Below are 21,728 nucleotides of genomic sequence, written 5' to 3' on the forward strand. Positions count from 1 at the left end.
CACTGCCAGAACTGAAATGGGCCGGTAATTATTAATGTTGGTCTCACCACCGCCTTTGTAGACAGGTGTAACTTTTGCGATCTTCAATTCATCTGGGAAATCTTCGCTAAGAAGCATCTGATTTATTATATGCGATAATATGGGGCTTATCAAGAATACCACACGCTTAATGAGCAAAACATTTAACCCGTCGTCACCACAAGCGACTTGGTTTTTTTAGGTTTCCTATTATTTTCTCAATTTCATGTGACGTTGTAGGGGCAAGCATGATTGACTCCACCAAGCTATTTATATGTAAGCAGTCACCGGAAGTGGCATGCCGTCCTGAATAAACACCTACTTTGACGAAGTGCTGATTCATTGCTTCTACTAAATCGTTCCCATTTATAAGTGCATTGTCAATGCAAATTTCCTTCACCCCACATCCACCTTGTTTTCTTGCTAATATGTGGTTTAGTAGCTCCAATGTATTTTTCCTGTCATTTTGAACGTCCTGGAATTTAGTTTGGAAATAACTGGACTTCGCGTATTTTAGATCCGAGTTCAATTTGTTTCTCAGTTTGAATTCATTCAGTACGCATGGGTCTCGGATTTTAAGAAACTGTTGAAATTTTCGGTTTTTCTCTTTTATTCTTTTATACAGCTCACTAGTAACCCATGATTTTCTAATCCGTTTGCTTTTCTGGACACTTTCCCGGAGTGGAAAGGCCAAATCGTAGCAATGCCTAAATTTCATCAAAAACACCTAGTAAGCCAGTGTGTCGCTGGGCTGCTTGAGCACATCATCCGAGTTCTCTTCTGCTATATAGTTATGAAACGTCACCAAGGTTTCGTGAGTTATTGCTCGATACAAAATCCTTTCTTGAGGAAACACATAATTTTTCTCAGAAGGAAAGCCCAAGCAAAACACTGGCAAATGATCGCTGATGTCATATCTGACAACACCGGCCGTAACATTTGTATCATTTATGTTTGTGACACACACATCAAGACACGTGGCAATATCTACTGTGATACTGGTGGGCAATGATATCAGATTAGAACAGGCATATAAATTTAGTATGTCATGAAAGTCTCTTGCACATGGACTATCTCATATGGTGTCGAGGTTGACGTCACCAAGAAGCATAAATGATTTTGTTAGAGTCTGTAAAGTGCGAAGAGCATTGTCGATGAAGTTGATAAATTCCATAGATTTTCCTGTGGGCGGTCTGTAGATCGCGCCAACAGTGACGTTCGACAATTTGACAAACAGACTTTCAATATCTTGATCGCATCTGGTCAGGTCGCTTAGCAGTTCATACTGTACGCTTTCCTTTATAAAAATTGCTATGCCACCGCCCCTTTTTTATCCCTACTAAAGCTTACGCACTTTTAACCAGGAAGGTGAGGTACCGTGTCTGTGTGTGTTAGCCAAGTTTCTGTTAATACTATTGAAGAAAACTTAATTCTTAGGGACGGAAGAAGTATTTCAAGACTGTCCACTTTGATTTTATTTGTATAACTTAAAATAGATTTCTTTATTTGACCTGTGCTTTTGGTTAAAAAATTGAAAATGATGGCAGGACATTCTGTCCTGCCATCATTTTTCTGAAGTGTATCGAACAGGTGCACCACTATCTTTAGTTTATGTTCTCCAAATCAGACTGTTTAGCAATGCTGATAGCATCCGAGCCCTCGTCTTTTCGAGCAAGGATGTTCCCTCCAGAGCACCCAACACGCACTTCCATCCTGCACAATTTTTCTTGGCAATCGCAGCCCCCAGAAGCCTTTTGTTTGAAATGGTTAAATGTTCATTCACATATACCGGAGATCCTTCTCCTCCTTAGTCAAGGACTTTCGTAGTTATCCTTTGTTTTTTGCAGGATTGCATTTCGCTTGGTACGCTGGACAAAACGAACCACTATGTTTTTGTCCTCTGAGTTGTGTACAGGGACGCGATGACACACGTCAGTATCTGTGTCAACGATTGCCTCACCCAAGAAGACGCCAATGTTTTAACGACCTCTGTAGCATCTCCTTCTGTTGGCACACCCTTAATTTCCCGGTTGTTAGATCTCTGATGCTGTTCCAACTCTTCGACCCTATGCTCAATTTGCGGTTCTCGGCTGTGTGTTCTTCATTTCTTTTCCTAACCCTTGAAATTCTTTTCGCAGTTCCTTCAACTCTTGCTTAATTTCATTTACACCGTCACATGTGTAATTGCAGTATTTAACACTTTCTTCCAAAGCCCTGACGTCAGCCCGAAGTTCGCGCTCCAAGTCATCAAAGGCCTTAAAAATTTTTTGGCGTCCTTAGTCATAACTAGACGAAATCGGGCAACTAAAACAAGTAGTGTAAGAATACAAGGACAACACGCAGTAGGCTCTCGTTCAAAGGGAAACAAGGGTGACACTCGCTGCGCACGTTGTGTTCGGCAACAGTGCAAGGATAATAATGGTCTGTTTGATGATAGCAAGTAGCCTCACCTGCAGTGTAACAGGAAAAAGATTAAGTCCGTGTTCCCTGTGCACTGTCGCCGAACTGTAGTCGCAGCCGGCTGTCGTCCTCCTTAAGTACGCTGGTGTGGCGCCGCCGTCGTAGCCAACTTCTCTATGGAGCACGCATGCGCCAGATGGCCACTCGAGCGACGACCGAAGATGATGAGATTGCAGCCGTCTTTACTGGTCAAATCGGCCTTTCGCAGCAGTTGATCCGTGGCAGGGACTGCATTGTAACAGGAAAAAGATTAAGTCCGTGTTCCCTGTGCACTGTCGCCGAACTGTCAAATTTCACTTCATTAAATAACACGCAATCATCAGTAAAAAGTCGGATACAAGCTGGCTCACTAATTACGTCAACAATATCATTTATGTATATCGAGAACAACAAGGGCCCAAGGACACCTCTTTGTGGTACACCTGATCTCACGGGTAGCTGCCGTCAGTACTTGCCATCAATACTTACAAACTGGTTTCTGTCGCTTAAATATGCTGCAATCCAAGAAACTATAAATTCTGATAAGCCTAAAGACTGAAGCTTTAGGATTAGTTTTGCATGAAATACAAGGTCAAATGCCTTCTTAAAACCTAACAATATAACGTCAACCTCAGCTGACTAACCCGACTTGGTAGTGCTTAGCCTAGCCCAAAAGCCAGGACTAGCTAGGTGCCCATCAGCTCTGCTGTCTCTTTAGCATTGCGCCTCCCCTGCAAGCTATGCTATTATTTTAGGCGAAGATTTATAGGCTCACAAGTGTCGGCGGCGGTGATGTGACGCTTAAAAATGGGCCAATCCTGGCGATTGTGCCGTAAGGGTCCAAGCTCAATGGCACATACCCCTGTCGTGTCGGCCGATCCTCATGATCGTGCAGAACGGATCCAAGCTCAATGGCACATAGCAGGGACAAGAATGAAAGAAACCAGGAGAGAAAGGAAAGAAGGAAGACAGAAAGAAATTGAAAAAAAAAAAGAAATCGCGTGCGGCGCACACCCACATTGGATATGCTACACGCGTGATCACGGATCATGTGACACGTGCGCGACCAATAAGGTTCATTTGGTGTGTCGCGAGGAGGGACATGGAAGGGAAGCGGGTTGGCGCGCTCCTCCGGACTTCCCTCGCTTCAGATCAATTTCAGCGAAAAAATGGGAAGGCCACGCGTGGTTCCTAAATCAGAGCTGGCAGGGCATTTGCTGTTCCATCAACCGCTCTCCCAACGGGCCACAAGCCTGGCGTCTACTGACGTCACTCCTGTTGGCGCCTCGTGCACATCGCCAGGTACGGTCCATGGCGGTCCACATGCGCATCAGCGCGGGTAAGCTGGCCGAGCTTCTGGCGCACCAGTTCGCGGCCAGACCCCCAGCCCTGCAGGCACCACCTCCAGAGGCAGCCGCCCTATCAATTCCATCCTCCTGCCATCACGCGGACTGGGTGGCTGCACAAATACAGGCACTATGCAGAGAACCAATCCGCGTGTACGAGTGGAAGGCAGCACTCGATCAGACCAGGCGTCGCAGTGCTCCGGGAGCTGGTAGAATCACATTCCAAATGCTGCGCAACTTGGCTGATGCCGAGAAGGAGCGGCTCCTCGAGTGTTTCAACACCATCTGGGACACCGGTGTCCTCCCGGAGAGCTGGCTGGTTGCAGTGGTGACAATAATCTTGAAATCTCGGAGCCTGTCATAGCCCTATCCTCATATAGGTCGGTGTCTCTCACCTCCGCCGCCTGCAAGGTGATGGAAAGGGTGGCACTGGCACGCCTAGAGTGGATTACGGCCCAACTCCAGTACTCTCCGGAGCAGCAGACAGGCTGCAGGCGCCAACGCTGCACGGTAGACTCCATCTCCGATGTGGTGGCCACCCTGCAGGATGCCAAAGCCATGGGGGACGTGCCAATGTTGGTGCTTCTGGACGTCAAGAGTGCCTTTGACGGACTTCCACACGTGGTCATCGAGGCCTGCCTAGACCGCCTCGGCTTGCGCGGCTGCCTCAGAAGTTTCATTTCCGCATTCCTGACCGGCAGAACCTTCCGGGTGCCCGATGGACAGGAACTCAGCGAGCCCAGGGATATCACGACTGGCGTCCCACAGGGATCGGTGCTCAGCCCTTTCCTGTGCAACATGGCTCTCGCGAGCTTACCCCCATCTCTCCCGGCGGACCCACAGTTCCCTGTTCGCTGCCCCATTTATGCCGACCACGTGGCACTGTGGACCCGGGGGCCGACGAAGTTCATGCCATCCATTCGGCGCTCGCTACAACGAGCACTAGATGCGGTGACCGCATTCCTTGGTAGCATAGGCCTCACCGTCTCCACAGCCAAGACCGAGGCCATGCTGATTCATTCACTGGCCTCAGCTCGACGCTACACCAAGCAGCTGAAGAACCTTGGCAGCAAATGGTCACTTACCTGGGGCTCGCCATTGACCACCGGCTCACGTGGATTCCTGCAGCCAAAGCCGCAACTACGAAGGTGCGCCGCGTGCGGGAAGCTGTCAGCAAGCTGCAGCAACATGGCCGTTGCTGCAACACAAAGTGGGCGCTGTGGCTGAACCAGGCCGCAACAACGTCCGTGCTCTTGTATGCCCTTCCATTGGTCAACCTCACACCGGCCAGGAGAGAGCAGCTGGAGGGTCTGCACAGAGGTGCTATTAGGAGCAACCTGGGGCTCCCAAAGTATTCACTGGTCGCTGGAGGGTCTGCACAGAGGTGCTATTAGGAACAACCTGGGGCTCCCAAAGTATTCACCGGTCGCTGCAACGCTGGCAGTGGCTGGTGAATGGCCACTCTCGCTGAGGATACTTGAACGCGCCCTGGGGCACATTGACCGCCTTCATCGTGCTCCGGATGGCAGAGATCTGCTGGCTAGACTACGCAGCCAGCCGTCCTCACGGATGGGAGGTCTGTTCCTGCTGTACGAGCAGGTGATCACGGACCCCCCTGTGACAATCGCGCTGCCTCCACCACACCATCGGCGAGCGGACGTCCACATCTCGCTCAATAGAGCGCATAAACGACAGCCACCAGCTGCAGCACTGCAACAGGCTGCAGCCTGCAAACTCCACGAGGATTTGGAAGGAAGTCTGCGGGTTTACACAAATGGATCAGTCCTGGCGAACCGATCGGCCGCTGCAGCCTGCACCATCCCGGCTAGGGCGGTCAACAGACAATGTCGGATCCCCTTCGCCGCGAGCTCCACCGCGGCAGAACTAGCGGGGCTCCACCTAACCGCCGATGTCCTGGCTGAGGGCCCTCCTGGGCAACCGGTGGCAGTGCTCCGCGACTCGAAGCCAGCGCTCCAGAGCCTAATCAACCACCGCCGATCAGGCATTACGGGGGCCCTGCTCAGCTCGAAGTTCTCGGCATTGGCTGCCACGGGGGTCACCATCTCATTTCATTGGCTGGCTTCCCATGTGGGAATAGCCGGTAATAAGGCAGTGGATACCCTCGCCAAAACCGCCCACCATCCTGAAGTGCCGCTCACACGAGCAGTCACTTCATCGGATTTTTCGAGGCAGCGCCTGAAAAAACTGATCACAACCGTCCACCCGGATGCCAGAGTGGCAAATGGCATCGGTCCCAGGCCACTTCCAGAGTGTGGCCTTACCATAAGGGAACGCGCAACGTTGCTTCGACTGACCACGGGCTGTGTCTGGACGGCGGTGCGGCTGCACGCCAAGGGACGCTCCACCTCACCGGCCTGCGAAGGTTGCGGGGACACCGAGACCCTCGAACACCTTCTCTGTGCTTGCCCAGTGCCGGCACTGGACCGCTCAAGGGTCATCACTGCCTACAGGCAACAAGGTCTACCTGCTGCGACAACCAGCGACCTCCTGTTCCCGTTGCTTCCCCACCTCCGAGCTCTCCATAGCCTTTTGGACAGTTTGTGGAATTGAACGGAATCACCGCCCATCGCTAAGCGCTCGCCCCCAGCAGGCCACCGCCTCCATCACCAGCCACCTCCATGGTCGGATGAGACTCTTGCTGCTTCTCCTTCTCTTCATTTCCTTTCAACATCTGTCTCCCTTTTCCCCTTCCCCTGACGCTGCGCCGTGTTCCCTATTGGGCAGCATAAATAAGCGTCATTTTCTTCTTCAATAAAATCACTACTACTCGTTCTGCAAAGGAGTAAGCTGCATTTGATGAACGCCGGCTGGAACTCACTCGGGAAAGGGCTCGTCGTCGACGTGCCGATTCTAGCGTGAGGGCTTCCGTAGCTGAGGCTCGCCGTCAGCGAAGAGCCTACGATCCCGAGGCGAGGGCTTCCGTAGCCAAGGCCCGCCGTCAGCAATGATCAGAGAATCCCGAGGCGACTGCTTCCAAATGTTACCCTGACGAAGGTCAGATACACACACGACAAGCTTCGCTTACCCCCATTTTCTCGACAGGGGAAGGGCAGGTGATTTTTTGTCAGTACCTCATGTAATATTCGACATATAGAATATTTGACGTATTGTAAATGCATAAAGAAATACTGTACGATACCTAATGTCACCAGATGGTGGCACAGCCAACCAGCCCTTCTTTCGTGGTGTGTACAAAGGATGATTACAAATCGTTAGGCTTCTGGCTCTTTTTATTGACCTGCTACAGAAATATTAAAGTCTGCTTTCTGTGTAGGCATATATGACATTATAGCGTTGAACCTCACTGTGACGGGCTTCAAAGTGCGGGTAAGTATCCTGTGTCCCGTGACAACTGTGACCAAAGTACTGAAAGTTGGGTGAGTTTGTAGCTATTCATCTTGAAACTGCAGCACACAAACAAGAAACGAGGACACAAGGCAAGATGAACTGCCACCAAGTTCTTAAGAGTCAAGGCCTATATTTCTCTATAAAATGTTAGTTAGGTAAGGTTTTATGGCGCAAAAGCAACTAAGGCTATGATGCGCCATGCACACGATGAAAATATATAATTTAATGAAAGTGCTTCAAGCAACAAAGATCATTACTTAAAATTTATTTAAGAAACCTGTTTCATCTAAAAACTTAAAAACATTGTCTAGAGATACAACTGCGTTTTCGGCTAGGATCAGGGAGGGATGGAGTGGTGTTAGTGTTTTGTTAAGTTCATAAAAATATTTCTGTCTTTGTTCCTCCAACGCCGGACATGTTATTAAAATGTGATTCACAGTTAGAAATTCTTCGCATTGATCACAGACCGCTTGTTCTTCATTTTTCAATGAAAAGTTATGTGTGATATGTGTCCGATATATGATATGTGTCCGATGCGAACGCGACATAGAATGACTTCCATGAAACGTTCCTGGTGGTATGATGTCTTCCACTCCTGCAGTATGGGTTTAACTATTTGTAGCTTGTTATTTATTTGACAGCTCCAATCTTGTTGCCACTTTGAGGTGATCGCAGCACGGACCACCCGGACACAGTTCTTGAATGGAAGATTTTTCTCTGTGATTTTTTCACGAGCAGCAATTGCTGCGCATTTGTCCGCCTTTTCATTTCCCGGGATTCCCATGTGGCTTGGAATCCAGCAGAGATGAATTACTTGACCATGCTTTTCACTTTTGCCGAGGATTTTCAAGATGGAGCCGAGAAAGGGTTCACACTCGGATTTTCTATAGAGGGAATTAAGTAAACTGAGGGAATCTGTGTAGACAACTGCTTTTTCATACTCTCCTGTAACTATTTTTCCCAAGGCCATGAGCAGGGCATATACTTCGGCTGTGAAAACCAAAGCAAACTGTGGTAACCTAAGACAGTGTTCCCAGTGTTCCGATACGACTGCGCTTCCGACATGTTGCTTTGTCTTGGAACCGTCAGTGTAGAACTCGGTGTGGTCATTGTATTTTTCTTGTAATTCTGAGAAATGTTGCCTTATGTGTTCAAGCGGTGATTCTTTTTTCTTGTGGCATGTCAGAGTAAAATCACAAAAATGTGCGAAATCATACCACGGGGGCAGGCTATTCGGTGTTTCGGTGACCTTGAGAGCCTCGTTGCATCTCCAACGGCTGGATCCTACACTGAGGCTACGAATTCCATCGAACTCTCCCCGCCGTGATGCAACTTTACGTTGCCGCCTCTGGTTAGGGGTGGCTTTTACGAAAGCGTACTCATTCCTTCTGGGCATGTCCGACACACCAATCTGTGACTCGTGCAAATGTGAGGAGACGATCGAACAACTGCTGTTTTTGTCATCTTCATGACATCGAACACAACATTCTTCGGAGTGTGTTAAACCGATTAGACAGGGGACCTTTTTCAGAGACAAAGATTGTTGGACCGTGGTCCCACGCGTCGCAGGCTTACAAAGCGACGCGGGCATTGTTACAGTTCATGAAATCGACCGGCCTCAGTGACCGATTGTGAAGTGTTGGACAACCGCACGTGTTCATACTGCGAGTACTTTCTTCCCTCTCTCTCTTTTCTTTTCATCCCTTTAAACCCCTTCCCCCGTGTACGGTAGAAAACCGGACGTGCGTCTGGTTGACCTCCCTGCCTTTCCATTCTTTTTCCTCCTCCTCCTTCACATTCTTGCCGCTGCATAGGTCAACCAATACTCTCAATGTTTATCGCCCTTTTCCGAGAACACTTGCATGTCATTTTAGCTTACTGATTGTAAATTAACATGACATGAAAACTACGGCTTAATTGGTGGTTCTCAAGAGAACTTCCCTGAAGTTCTTTCAAATGCGAAGGATTATTCATTTGGTACACTTTACTGGCTATGAGAAGTTATATAACCAGTAACTTTGGACTCTATCTAATCGATACTGTAGCACGTTTTAGCCAAAATACAGCAGCCCTGAATAGTCGTTAGTCAAGGCACTTCACTGGCACTCTTTGTCAAAATGACACCGGTGAGCAGTGCTACCTACCATAGTTGTCGCTTAACGAGCACAGCGGTGGAACTTAGCGAGAATAGTCGCTGATTATGAAAAACGAAATTCGCACATGCGATATTTGTCAGATTATTTTTTTATGCACAGATACCAAAGGCTACAGTGCTGTTCTGTTGTTCACCCTTAGTTTAAAGCGTGATCTAAATCGCAACAAAATGTGTATTCCTAGTTTTTTTTACTGAGAATATATTTACTGGTTTTTGTTTGCAACAGGAGGACCGTTGTTTTCAACATCACCGCAGGAAACGTTACTGATCAGACAACCTATTTTGTAGATGATGGTAAGTACAACTTCTTTAATAGAATGTTTTGTATTTAAAATGCCAGTGAAAAAAATACTCAAGGTGGTTTGTATATAGTTAGCAGTATTTTATTGAACATGTGGAATTGACCAAAATCAGAACCCATTTTGTTGTCGATCGTGCAACGATATATATATATATATATATATATATATATATATATATTCTATTGCAAAAACCAGCGGCTTCCAGTGTGAAACCAGCGCGTTTTTGGCACTGGGGACGCTGGCGCACGCTGGGAGTCACTGGGAGTCACTGCGACACTGGTGAGATCGCTGGAAAAGTGCGGGGCCACACTGGACGAGACGCTGGCTTCACTGCTATGACGCTGGGGCGCACTGGTGTGCACTGTACACACGCTGAGTTGTCGCTGGAGTTCGCTGGCTCGTACTGGAGACTGCGCTGGTTTCGTTTGTGCCGCACTGCCGGAGTATAGGCGCTGTGGAATATTAAATGCTTGATACAATTTCGTGGGCATCTCCTGTCTAAAAAACAGACTCCTGTCCTAAGTAGCGCTATAATTTGGGATCATAAATGTCTGTTTCGTGTCGGTGGTGTTGCAGCTTGGAATAAAGGTGCGTGAGCTAGCTCATGCATATGCAACACTTCAGATCCCTTTCGCTTTGTACATTTTCCTTTTGACTGTGCAAATAGCTGTATTCGTGAACGAAATTACGCAAACGCAGATTACGCCTCGTTTTCTAGTAGTTTACTGTACGCAAGTGATGACTGCGAGTTGTCGCAGTGTTGTACAGTCGACACGAAACCCAGCAGCCGTTCAGACGCGTTGGAACGGACCTCAGGAAGCCTGCCGCTGATTGATATTATCGCACCGACAACAAAGCTGCGGCGATTCGTGCGCTTCCACTTTCCCTCGTGTAGTAAAAAGAATAGTTAAAAGGTTCTGAAGCTCAAATACAAACATTTTCTCATTCGCCAGGTAACCAAACCGAGATCGTCTGCTTCCCCCGAAGGCTAGGCCTACCGTACTCGCCGAGTCCGTCTACACTCTATCGGCCCGTCTAGGCTGCGGAATCAACAAGTCTAACGAGGATAAATCACTGTGTAGTTCAGCTTTCCCATCGGTGTTTTTAAACAGACCATTCTTTCGTGTCTACGGTGTCCGCACAACAAGCGATGAGCGCCGATATGAAGCGTTATAAACATACCTATGTGTGCTGTCGCTGAAGGCTGCCAGCCGCATTAACCGACCGCTTCTCTGACGGAGATATGTGGCTAAACATACGTGTTGATTGAAAACCATTGTCGAGCTGTGGAAATGTTGCATTACCTTTGCGCGAAGAACAAGAAACGGCTGTCAAAATCGGCAGTAACAGCCCGTACAACATCCCGGGTCGGCGGTTCATTTAAGGCTTTTTTTCGTAGTTAATATACCAATCGCAAAAGCAAATCAGTGTTGCAGCACTTCCAGGCATACTATGCAATACGGACAGCAACTTTTTCGTTTTGATAGAGGCGTAAGTTTTAGTTGAAGGCGATATCGCATCTACCATGTCTGTGCGAGACGTCTGTGCAAAGCTGTTACTGTGTCTGCGCGTTGACATTGCAAAATATGAATCAGCAATCACGAGTCGGCGTGGCCTAGTGATAAGATACTTGGAGTCGGATCTGTTGGTTGGAGGTTAGAATCCTAGGGGCTAATTTCGTTCTTACTTTTTTTTCCTTCTTTTTTTATTGCATTACAGCGCTCTCTGTTCCTTTTTGTATTTGAAAAAATATATAAGGTAGCCAGACACCACGTATTTCTCGCTCTAGAGCTGCATTTAGCACCAGCGCCTCCCAGTATGCCGCGCCTTGCCAGCGTCCCAGTATCCAGCGCGTGACACTGGGCCCATAATCAGGCATGGCACTGGGCACTGGATACTGGGTTTTGCAATAGGGATATATATATATATATATATATAGGGAGAGAGAGAGGGAGAGAGCATTCTAAACCGTTACACAGCTTGTCCTGTAACTAACTAGCATAGATTCTAAAATATAAAACTTGTGGTAGTTAGACTACCAAGGGTACCGATAACTCGTTGTCAGTGTTCCGGCCGCAGGATCACGTCAACCGCCGCCGCAATAGTACTGGTACCGCGCCCTGTGCGCCCTCAGCCTCCGAAGTACATTCAGCACCACACCGGAAGAAACATTACTGCGCAATGTAACATAGGAGAGAGAGAGGAACTCTGTCGAACACATTGTGTTACACCTAACACCTTTATTTTCTCATGACCACAGACAAATGGACGGCCGACGACGAGCGTCCTTCTTGAAACATGGCAACAAAAGTAAACCCTCCTTTGGCTTTTCCCCAGCTTTTATTTTGGAAAGGACAAACGTAATGTATAGTCGCGAGCAATAGTTTGAAGACCAAAGCATGAGCAAAAACAAAATAAAACATTGTTTTACGATAACACAATGTGAAATTGCTTCAATAAACTTTTTTTTGTCAAATAGCCGCACGTATATAGGCTGTACATAGTTACTTGAATTCAGCCGGCATGCCCAGGCTGCGAAGAAATCTTTTTCGCAGTACCATTGGTCCGTAATGTTTTCATCATGCCTTACCTGTACATACTCGCCGTCCGTGGATGACAGCACAGACAACCTCATGTAAACGAGCACGCTGGAGAGGGTGCATGCTAACCTTGCACTGTCCTGTAAAAGATTCCTCCAGAAGGCTGCGCGTGCTCTCGCGAGGTGCACGGCGGCGAGAGCGAGTGCTCGATCGCAGATAAAAACGCTTAAGTTGAAACTGCTCACTGGATCATCGAGGTAGAGTGACGGTGAAATGACAGCCTTGTCACTACTTCACTCTATAGTGCAAATGGAAACGGAGTTGTGGCGGGAGAATAAGTGAAAATCCATGCAAAAGCCGGGGAGAGCGCCCTAATCTTCATGAGCTGCATATAAACATCCGCGTTTGTGGGCCTCTTGGTGTGACCTCGTTGTGAGCAGTGGTTATTATTTTCAGGCTAATATGTGAAGTACAATGTATAATCGCTTTTATATTCTCTACGGTAAGTAAACACACTAGTGCTAAATGCTGAGACGCGCGAGGAAGTGGGTTGTACACCCTGATAACACCGGCAGTAATTCGATGGAAAACGGAATGTGAAAGCTCGTTTGTTGTGCTTCTAGTTCAATTCAAATAATTCCAAGTGGTTAAAGAAATATTGAGACATCAAGTACTGCCTATCTCGTAGCCCGACAGCGGCTAGGCAAAGTTAGATCTGTGTGCGTGATGACATACAATTGCATCGCTATCAACTTATACGTTGTGTTTCTGAATTGATGTGAGACTGTACAATGCAACTCATTGCAGAAATAAAGAACGTAGTTTACTGAGTAACCATTTCAGGTGCTTCTTGCGCGTGTTTTTTTTTTTTGCCACAAAGATAAAACAACATACTATGACTTCGCCACTGATGTCTATATTCTTGTTTAGAAGTACACGGGGAAACAGGTACTAGGTTGCTTCAACTATTGTCTCATTAAAAGCAGCATAGGAGCTTGTTCCAATAAGACTTCACCAAAGGTATAAAATATTCAGCTCTAAAGTTTACGGGATTATAGGTAAAAATTAAAATGTCTGAGACTAGAAATTAAGTGCGACGCAGTGTACCTGTGTATTTTGAGTCTTATTTTTCGGCCACAGATGATCAACTTTTCTCATCCATGCTTGATGAAATAAAAAATACGAGTCATGTCCTAAAGCCGTTCCTGCCAGGAATTCCTTGCTATATCTTAAGCACTTATTACGTGTTGCTTTCTTTCCAGACAGTAGTCGGCTCTACACCGGCTACCATCACTACACCGACTACGAGAACTGCATGGTTATGACAATCAGATACCGCGACCACGATCGTAAGATGTTGTATTACTATTTTGGCAAAGCATGAATTCCTGCATATTTTAGATATGATAAAAATTATTTGCGATATTTGTGGAATAAATGATGTGCATCTTAGGTAGAAAATATAACTTAGCTATCCTATGGTTATGGCCGCGAGCAACTTTGTTTCTTTGTCCTATTGGAGAGAAAATGAACTGAGTAATGTGGGCAGCCGAGCTGGTTAAAGCTCGCACTCTCTACAATGTAAACAAGTACCAAACACGGCAGAGAAGGAGACAGCTCAAATGGCACGTGACTGAGATCTTAAAGGTTCGTTGAAAAAAATTAGGTCTAAGAAAACAAAAAGTGCAAGTGTTTACTTTCTGGGGTGCAAGCCGTATGAAACAATATGGTATGGCGATTATACACAGCCGAAAGGAATTATACCTAATAGCTGTCAATAAAATGGTTTGTGTTTTTTAATGTTTTCTTCATTGTTTGTAAAGTTCACGAGCAAGACAAATGAACTTAATGGACACTGCAAACAAGTTGTTCTTCAATTTGGATAAGAACAAGAGAAGCTTTGCTCAGGGCTTTGGGAAAAGGGGCCATTATAGCGTCTTTAACTGATGTTAAGCTGGTTACTCCAGTGTTTCATTACCAGATCGCCAAGCTGTTAATTGGTAACAAAGCCGTAACAAATTATAAAACGTTTTCTCTCTTTTTTTGGTAGAGTACAGTTGACTCATAACAACACGCATATTTTCTCTCTAACGTTTGTGTTATGCTGACAAATGAGAAGAACAACTTCATTAGCTCGAAAATTAGAAACTTCTTTCCGGTTTATGGTGGTGCTTACGCAAAGATAATTAAATAATACCACTTACTGGTCGGAGTCATGAGGGAGGTAGTGGCTGAATACTTCACCAGGGAGGCCAATTCCTATTCTGGTGAGGGAGTGACTTTAATGAAGCTTAGTGGGCCTTCCTAGTTTGGTTGCACCTGAACTAGTATAGCCCCACTAGCTCTCGGCAATATACTTTTTTTTCTTGCCGGTGTCAGGCACCACTCCATGCCTGAAAATGTAGTGGACTGGAGTAGGATTCTAACTTACGACCTTCAGATTTGAGGCCGGGTATTTTACCTCTGCTCCACGCCACCACCCTGCGCGTCCCGAAGAAAGCGCAGTTGAGGTCGGCAGAAAACCAGATGGGATGATGAAGTTAGGAAATTTGCGGGCGCAAGTTGGAATACGCTAGCGCAAGACAGGGGTAATTGGAGATCGCAGGGAGAGGCCTTCGTCCTGCAGTGGACATAAAACATAGGCTGATGATGATGATGACTTACTGTTCATTTGTTCATATATTGTTATGTCGAGGAATTGTAATCAATCAGTACTTATTTTTTGTTCGATATCTATTTTGGTGATATCTGCCGCATCACCCCTGCTCGTCATAAAGTTCTGTTGTAATATCCGCCCGTGATGAACAAATAGGCATTGCCGAGTATATCTGCGGCAGCTTGAGTCGAATGAAAGCAGGTTACGCGCAATAATGCTACCTATAATAAGGGTAATTGACTGGAAGCAAAGCTCGTCACGCCGTGCATACGTATTTCAATTTGTTTTCATTTTTTAAGTTTCTCATTTATTTCGGACTTGTTATGGTTAGGAACCTAAGACTAAAAGCAGCAGATCTACCTGACGTGGTCCCGAGCACCTGTGGACACTCATTTGATACCGAGTAAAATGTAGTCAAAGTGACATACTCGGCCATGCCGTAGCTAGGCAATAAAACAATACATTTTTGCTCAGAAGCGTGCAATGTGCTAAGAAGCCTGCAATATGCTTAATATTCACACCATCTAATCATGCTGACTACGTGCGACATGATTTTCGAAAATTGGGTCATGATCACGGAAGGAAGTTACAATATGTGAAGAGTTGTGTTCACCGAAAATAAAGTAGTGGTTTAGCATAACTTGTCACATACCATGTGTGCTAGTTACCTTCTGGGTTTACATGTATTACTGCTGCACGCAATAAGTGTTGCGGCTTTGAATAAATCTGTCTGATTTTTCTTTTTCATCACTTGGCATTGGTGACGACGCTGTGCGGCGCTCAACTAAAGGTTACTGCTTGTTTTACTACAAATTGCCGGAGCTGGGCATTTCCGACGTTTTGGGAAGAATCGATCTTCGTCAGGTACATCGCCGTAGACAGCGAAAGCCCGGAAGACGTAGTTTTGGACTGGCTGCCACCAGGAGGCGTGGGGCCCATCATCAGTTCTAGGCAATCTCTCGGCATCTTGCGATACCACCTTTGGTATAAAAGAAGACTGCCAGCCACCCGTCCTTTCACTTGGCATTGGTGACGACGCTGTGCGGCGCTCAACTAAAGGTTACTGCTTGTTTTACTATACAGGTTAGTGCCCATTGTACATATACATTTACATTTGCATTTATACAGTATCGTCGCCAATGCCAAGTTTGAGTTTGTTTGAAGTTTGAGTTTGTATTTGCTTGATTCGTACACCTGGCTGCTGTATAGTAGCATTACCGATATGGCTAAGGAACTCACAAAGCTAAAGGATGAGATAAGGACTGAATTGCTCAAAGAAATTAGACAAGAATTCAAAGCTTTCAAAGATGCATCGGAACGTGACCTCAGGAATGAAATCCGGGAGGTGCGCAATGAGCAGCGCCAAATGAGTAAAAGCATTGACTTTTTGCATGAGTCAATCGAAGAAATGAAGCAAAGGCTGAATTCTGAGCTCTCAAAGAATTCAACTCAGGCAAACGAAAATGACGAACTACGCGCTAAATGTGCTGCACTGGAAAAAAAAGCAGCAGAACTTGAAAGACGACTCACACATTCGGAGCAGTACTCACGAAATGCTAATCTGGAAATACAGGGTGTTGTGAAGAAAGAAAATGAGGACCTTGCTATTATTTTGTCTGATATCGGTAATGCAATCCATGAGCCTATCAGTTTATCTGACATTGTGTGTTGTCACCGTGTTCCAACTCGCAACCCGGATAAAACAAACATTGTTGTTCAATTTAAATCTAGAGCCAAACGTGACGCCGCCTTGAAAAAAGCAAAGAAAAGAAGAATCGCGAACAGAGACCTAGGATTAGAATCCACGTGCCCCGTGTACGTAAACGAAAACTTGTGCCCGGCGCTAAAGAGGCTGCTTGGCATGGCAGTACCAGCCGTGGTTGCTCAGTGGCTATGGTGTTGGGCTGCTGAGCACGAGGTCGCGGGATCGAATCCCGGCCACGGCGGCCGCATTTCGATGGGGGTGAAATGCGAAAACACCCGTGTACTTAGATTTAGGCGCACGTTAAAGAACCCCAGGTGGTCCAAATTTCCGGAGTCCCCCACTACGGCGTGCCTCATAATCAGAACTGGTTTTGGCACGTAAAACCTCATAATTTAATTTTTTTGGCATGGCAGTGAAAAGGAAATATGAACATAAATGGAAATCTGTGTGGACCAGCAACGGAAAGATCTATGCAAGGGAAAATGATAGCTCTGATGCTGTGCAAATATCGGAAGAGGGTGACCTTGCTAGGATTAGGTCTGCTGTTTCTGGCGCTACTGGGAACACTCGCTAAAGATGGCCATGGAATATCATGATTTCATCTTACCGAATCGTTTGCAGTTACAACAAAACTCCAGCATTTCCGTTCTGCACTTGAATGCTCGATCTGCAGCCAATAAACAAGAAATAATTAGTAATTTTTTAAATCTGTTCTCTTTCAAGTTCGATATCATTATGCTAACCGAAACATGGTATCATGACAGCAGTGCTCGGCTGTACCTTGATGGCTATGCTGATTGCGTTTTAAATCGAACTGACAGGCGAGGAGGGGGTGTGGCAATCTATGTCGCGTCGGGATGGAAATGCGAACATGTATCAGAATTTTGTGCAACAACATACGACTATGAAATTTTAACGCTTAAACTCTTATCCGATATAATTTCGGTCGTATATCGCCCGCCAAATGGAAATATTTATGGCTTTCTGAATTTTTTTGATAATTTACTGGAATATGTTGCTGCTAACGAATTTCGGCTTGTCTGCGGGGGAGACACTAACATTAATTTTCTTGAAAATACAGCTGCTACATCAGAATTTACTAATAGACTTAGCTGTGCGGGATTTGTTAATCTAATTAGTACACCAACACGTGTTACGATGTCTTCGTCTACATGTCTTGACATTCTTATCACGAATATTGGCACTGTCGTAGAGCATGCTGGAACAGTGACGTCGGACGTCAGTGATCACTGCCCTGTGTTTATGACATATCGTATCAATGTGAAAAAAAGTAGTTCTGAGACAAATGTGTTTACAATACAAGATATGTCTGATAGAAATATGGATCTTTTTAAACATGACGTTTGCAATTACGACTGGTCTTTCCTATACGAAATAAGTGATGCAAATGCCGCGTATTCCAAGTTTCTTTCTGCGTTTCTACAAATTTACAGCACCCATTTCGCTTTCAAAAAGATTACGCAAACCAAAAAGATAAGAAAACCTTGGATTACGCAGGAACCTTAAAAAAAATAAAACACAAAGATAAACTGTACCATAGATTTCTTACTACACGCGTGCCTGAGGCACTGACACTATTCAAAAGGTACAGAAACAAATTAAATACGGAACTTAGACGTGCTAAGAATGCTTATCATGAGCGTCTGTTTGCAGACGCCACGAGTAAACATTCTGATACCTTGTGGAGCATTATCAATAATGTTCTTGGTCGCAAAAAGCATTCTACCTCACCAGACAAGATAATCTGCAATAACAATGAAATATCAGGTTTAGCGCTCGCAAATCATTTCAATAAGTACTTTGCAAGTATAACCGTGCCACAGCAAACGGAGCAAACTCCGCCCTATACGTCATCATTTCTTTCCACTTCGAACAGTCTATTTCTAAATCCCACAAGTGAATCCGAGGTATTTTGCATTTTTATCAACCTTAAAAATAGTAAAGCTCTTGACATTGATGATATACAAATAAAACCTATAAAGTATGTTTTAGAATACATCACTCCAGCTTTAACGCATATATTTAATCTAGCTTTACAGTCTGGGGTGTTCCCAGAGAAAATGAAAATGAGTAGGGTAACTGTACTTTTTAAAGGAGGCAACAGAAATGATGTATCAAATTACCGACCCATCTCAATCATACCAGTGTTTTCCAAAGGATTTGAAAAGATTATTTTTTCCCGCGTGTCAAATTTTTTCGACAGACAAAATGTTCTATCTTGTGCTCAGTTCGGCTTTTGTAAAGGCAGGTCAACGGAAACTGCTTTGTTCACTCTTAAGGAACATGTACTAAAAAACATAGAAAGAAATTTCTTCACTTTGGCACTATTCATCGACTTCAGCAAGGCTTTCGATAGTATAAGTCATAAAATTTTGCTATGGAAATTATCACAGAATGGCGTTAGAGGTACTCCATTAGCATTATTCGAGTCCTACCTTAGTGATCGGAAACAATCAGTTTGCATAAACCACGAGAAGTCTTCTTTCCTTCCTTTATTAAACGGCGTGCCACAAGGAAGTGTATTAGGTCCTATGCTTTTTAATGTCTACGTTAACGACATTATTAAAATTGATACAACTGTAAAATTTATCATATATGCCGATGACACTACTCTTCTTATTTCTGGTCCCAATTCACAGATATTAATAGAAAAATGTAACGATCTATTAACTAAGCTATCTGAATGGTCAATCACTAATTGCCTAAAAATAAATCCTACGAAAACTAAAGTAATGCTATTTCGCGCAAGAAATAAAGCTCTTAGTAGTAATCAAACTCTAGTGTGTGCTGGTAAAGAACTGCAAATTGCTGATGAACATAAAATATTAGGCGTTACTTTTTCTTCGCACCTTACCTGGGATAAACATACTGAAAATATCTGCAAGAAATTGTCTGCAATCGCAGGTGTTTTGTCTCGATGTCGATGCCTTCTTCCACCCAAAGCAAAACTAAACATTTATTATGCCTTATTTTTTTCACATTTAAATTATTGTAGCTTAGTGTGGGCGACCACAGGAAAGACTAACATTATGAAAATCCTTTCTTTGCAAAAGAAGGTGATTCGGCACATTGACAACATGGGTTTTCTGGACACAACGCGGCCAGCTTTTCTAAAACATAAAATTATTAAAGTAGAACACCTATACACTTTTCGGCTTCTAAATTCTTTTTACTTTTCAAATACTGCTTTCAAAAATTTCTTGGTGTCTGCTGCATCATTGACACCTAAATTAATTTCTGCCAATACGAGAAATAGCGACACGTGGCATGTGCCGTGGTTTCGAAATAAATATAGCCTGCAGTCATTACAACATAACTTACCATCTATATTAAATAAATATGAAGGTACATATATTTCCTCATCCAAAGAACTTAGAATGCATTTTGTAAACATGTGGTCACTGATTGTTTATCAGAGCCCATTTGTATTACCAATTTGTAACCCTTACACACATATATTTCTTTTTCAGATGTATCAAATATATTTTCTCTTATTAATTTTTCTGTCTTGTTTCTATGCATTTATGTAATTTATTTACTTTGAGTGTCTAACAATCTTACTATTTTTGATGTAACCACCATGTATGCCTTGTAAAGGACCATAGGCCTAGTCAAGCTGTTTACCAACAGCTTTTAGCCTATAATGTCCACCGGAAATCTTGTATTTCTGGAAATAAATCTGTATTGGTATTGTATTGTATTGTAGACTACTTGTTATGGGTCAAGAGGTCTGTGGCTCACGCGGTTCCTCAGAACTGCCTGGACAACTACGAAGCGAATTGCGAGGTCCGGGTTCCAACCTTCGACAATGATCTCTGTAGCGACGATGAAGAAAATGAGAGTTAGGCAAGAAACTTGGATGTGCACTCAGGCTAGGCCCTTCATCTTGGAGATGTTTATTAAATGCGTCTATGAAATAAATTGTGTCCATCCTTCTCTTCACGAGTCTCAGCATGGATAAAATTACCTGTGAGGGGCTAACACTTGTCGCGTATTGCCAACGCATGTCCAGGTAACTGCTCTCGCGTCAACCGATATATAAAAGCGAACCTTTGTTTGCCAATCCTTCCGCTGTACAGGTACTGGCTGCTGGCCGTTGGCAGCTAGCTGCGACTGCCTGAAGAAATAACTTGGGCTTCTGGGTATGTGTCCGTAATAGAATCGTGCGCGACCGATGGCGGCGCTGTGAACGGCGCTTCGGTCAACGTTACTAGAACTAGGTTCAGTTGTCGAACTCTCCGCCGGCGCCGTGCTTCGCCCGTCTCTCCATTTTCAGTTTGGCCGACAGGTGGCGGGAGCGTTCAATCGAGATCCAGCCTCGCGGCTGCTAGGCTGGGAACGCTGTAGTCGGGCCCCCTATGTGCGCGTTTATTTACGTTTAACCATGTGAAAAACTTCAAATGCATCGCCGCAACATATCTTAGCCATTGTCGCTACTTCTGTGTTTGCTTCAAAACATGTGAGCGCGGCATGCTTTGCAGTTCCAAGTCCAAAGCTGCCGGCAACATCTTGCGTTGTACGCATTGTGCGCGTAGTTTCGCTGCCTTTTAGTAACCTTGTTCGCTACTTTACCGCATGCCCTGCTTTTTTTAAAAAATTCGCCTAAGGTTATAACTAGCGTCATTTGAACAAAAAGTTCTGCATCTGTATTACTATATAAACGATTCATGCAGAAACCTACGCGCGTCGCAACAAACGGCAGTGGCTACCGTGCTCGTGAGCACCCCCCTTTCCATGTAAATGCTGCTTCATGTTATCTCGGCAGGAAAATCGTGGCCGCTGCCAGTCTAGCAGTTTTAGCATGGATTATAAAGTAACAAAGTAATAGGGCTTGAATTCATCAGGTTATTCAGATGCCTTCCGCATCGAGTTCATCTTCAGCATTGTAGGCTCTCGGGCTTGAAATGTGAAGAAAGCCGTTCAGCACCCCACTCCTAGTGTAGCGTACGGGTACCCTGTGGACCCTTTGCTTCCATTTGCTTCAAGGACATCTTGTATGCCACCGGTTAAAGAGGTGGAAGCGACATTAAATGTTTCCTAATTGATACAGACCTTCACTTGTCAGCTGCTCTTTTAGTTGTGCCAAATTCTTCATCAGTGACACTCTTGCAGCAGCTGCCCTGATGTCTTTCTTTTTGCAGATTCTTCACTTTAATTTTGTCGGCACGCGTGCCTTT

At 45.1% G+C, this 21,728-nt stretch overlaps 1 long non-coding RNA gene across 1 annotated transcript; it reads left to right on the top strand.

Annotated features, from left to right (window-relative positions):
• The first annotated feature begins 9,535 nt into the window (after nt 1-9,535).
• Nucleotides 9,536-20,491, top strand: LOC125946990 (uncharacterized). Its single transcript, XR_007468049.1, has 3 exons — nt 9,536-9,621; nt 13,432-13,518; nt 20,258-20,491. It is a non-coding gene; the product is annotated as an uncharacterized LOC125946990 (long non-coding RNA).
• The last annotated feature ends 1,237 nt before the right edge of the window (nt 20,492-21,728 follow it).

This window comes from Dermacentor silvarum, chromosome 7 (genome assembly GCF_013339745.2).
Source record: "Dermacentor silvarum isolate Dsil-2018 chromosome 7, BIME_Dsil_1.4, whole genome shotgun sequence".
In the NCBI taxonomy this organism is placed as follows: Eukaryota; Metazoa; Arthropoda; class Arachnida; order Ixodida; family Ixodidae; genus Dermacentor; species Dermacentor silvarum.